Below are 2,671 nucleotides of genomic sequence, written 5' to 3'. Positions count from 1 at the left end.
ACAGTCTCTTGCCTTACTATACACCTGCTCTCACAGTCCACAGTCTCTTGCCTTACTATAACACTGTCTCACAGTTACAGTCTCTTGCCTTACTTATACACTGTCTCACAGTTACAGTCTCTTGCCTTACTATACACTGTCTCACAGTTACAGTCTCTTGCCTTACTATACACTGTCTCACAGTTAGTCTCTTGTCTTACTATACACTGTCTCACAGTCACAGTCTCTTGCCTTACTATACACTGTCTCACAGTCACAGTCTCTTGCCTTACTATACACTGTCTCACAGTCACAGTCTCTTGCCTTACTATACACTGTCTCACAGTTACAGTCTCTTGCCTTACTATACACTGTCTCACAGTTAGTCTCTTGCCTTACTATACACTGTCTCACAGTTACAGTCTCTTGCCTTACTATACACTGTCTCACAGTTACAGTCTCTTGCCTTACTATACACTGTCTCACAGTTACAGTCTCTTGCCTTACTATACACTGTCTCACAGTTACAGCTCTGACTCCCAACTGTATCTCACTTTATTAGAAACAGTATTCCTCATTATTTTTTATTATTAATAACATTTATTTATAAAGCGCCAACATACTCCGCAGCGCTGTACAATAAGTGGGTTTATACACTGTACATAAACAATTACTTGCAAAGCAACCAATAAGCAATACAACAGGCAAAGAGGGCCCTGGCCATAAGAGCTTACAATCTATAAATTAACTCTCCCCAATCACCATCTTTCCTTACTATACACACTCTCACACATTTACCCTGACCCCTTCTTACCTTACTATACACACTCTCACACATTTACCCTGACCCCTTCTTACCTTACTATACACACTCTCCCACAATTGCCCTGACCCCTTCTTACCTTACTATACACACTCTCACACATTTACCCTGACCCCTTCTTACCTTACTATACACACTCTCACACATTTACCCTGACCCCTTCTTACCTTACTATACACACTCTCCCACAATTACCCTGACCCCTTCTTACCTTACTATACACACTCTCACACATTTACCCTGACCCCTTCTTACCTTACTATACACACTCTCACACATTTACCCTGACCCCTTCTTACCTTACTATACACACTCTCCCACAATTACCCTGACCCCTTCTTACCTTACTATACACACTCTCACACATTTACCCTGACCCCTTCTTACCTTACTATACACACTCTCCCACAATTGCCCTGACCCCTTCTTACCTTACTATACACACTCTCACACAATTGCCCTGACCCCTTCTTACCTTACTATACACACTCTCCCACAATTGCCCTGACCCCTTCTTACCTTACTATACACACTCTCACACAATTGCCCTGACCCCTTCTTACCTTACTATACACACTCTCACACAATTGCCCTGACCCCTTCTTACCTTACTATACACACTCTCCCACAATTGCCCTGACCCCTTCTTACCTTACTATACCCACTCTCCCACAATTGCCCTGACCCCTTCTTACCTTACTATACACACTATGCCACAGTTTCACCCCCCCCCCCCCCCCCCATGAAAGAGAGGAATATGTGCGCTACAAGTTCCCCCTGCCTATAACTACTGTGGGGCCCCCCATTTGCACCCCGTTACAGCTCTGGGCAGGTACAAGCTGTGGGCAGGTACCCCTCTAACACACAGTATACAGGGGACACAGTGTGGCACTTACTTGTTAGGGGCTGCTGGGGGCCAATAAGCGGAGGGGCATTGCTGTGCGGCCCCCCTGCCTCTCGCTGCTCCAACAAAGCCGCTGCTGCCGCTTCCCATTCACTGATTCCCCGACAGGTTCTGCTCGTCAGCAGCAAAGCTCGGGAATACAGCGCTGTACCCTCCTCCTCCCCAGCACACATGCCTCCCTCCGCTTCCCTCCGCCTCCTCCCCTGCGCGGATATTGCATCCTGATAAGGTCACAGGGAACAGATCCCAAGCAGATCCTCTGGGCTCCGGCACTGAATGCCAACTACTGTCTGCCGACTGCCTCCCCCCTGCCCCTGTATCACTGCCCGCAGCTGGGGGGCCCCCCTGTTCCATACGCTGGCCGCTCCCCCAGTTCCATTCCATATGCTGGCCATGCCTCACCTGGGATGCGCGGCCCCGGCGCTATGTGCCTGACACTCGGGGGCGCGCAGGCTGGGAACTCTCCGTGGTGCTGAAAGCTCTCCCTGCGCTTCTCTTTCTTCCCGCTGGAACCGGTTCCTTGTTACCCCCCCCCCCCCACCGCCCCCCTTTGTGCCTCTATCAAACTACAGAACTGATCGGAGCCCCAGCACAGGGGTTGTTTAATAACATCATTTAAAGGAACAGCACACTTAGGGGGCTGTTCCTGCTGAATTGTGCTTAGTACAGGGGAATCCCTATGTGCCATAGTTTTATGGTATCTCTCTGTACAGGCTATGAGCAAACTTAGGGGGCTGTTCCTGCTGAATTGTGCTTAGTACAGGGGAATCCCTATGTGCCATAGTTTTATGGTATCTCTCTGTACAGGCTATGAGCAAACTTAGGGGGCTGTTCCTGCTGAATTGTGCTTAGTACAGGGGAATCCCTATGTGCCATAGTTTTATGGTATCTCTCTGTACAGGCTATGAGCAAACTTAGGGGGCTGTTCCTGCTGAATTGTGCTTAGTACAGGGGAATCCCTATGT

General features: G+C 48.8%; 1 protein-coding gene across 2 annotated transcripts in view; it reads right to left on the bottom strand.

Moving 5' to 3' along the window:
- The window catches only part of tlr5 (toll-like receptor 5), an 89,336-nt gene extending 87,235 nt beyond the window's left edge, over positions 1-2,101 (bottom strand). Inside the window, exon 1 of one of the 2 annotated variants that reach the window (XM_031901790.1) lies at positions 1,699-2,101. The gene's annotated coding sequence lies outside the window, so the exon portion shown is untranslated. 2 annotated transcript variants of the gene reach the window in all.
- Positions 2,102-2,671: the final 570 nt, after the last annotated feature.

Source organism: Xenopus tropicalis, chromosome 5 (genome assembly GCF_000004195.4).
Source record: "Xenopus tropicalis strain Nigerian chromosome 5, UCB_Xtro_10.0, whole genome shotgun sequence".
Lineage (NCBI taxonomy): Eukaryota > Metazoa > Chordata > Amphibia > Anura > Pipidae > Xenopus > Xenopus tropicalis.
This window is presented reverse-complemented; position numbering and strand designations above follow the sequence as displayed.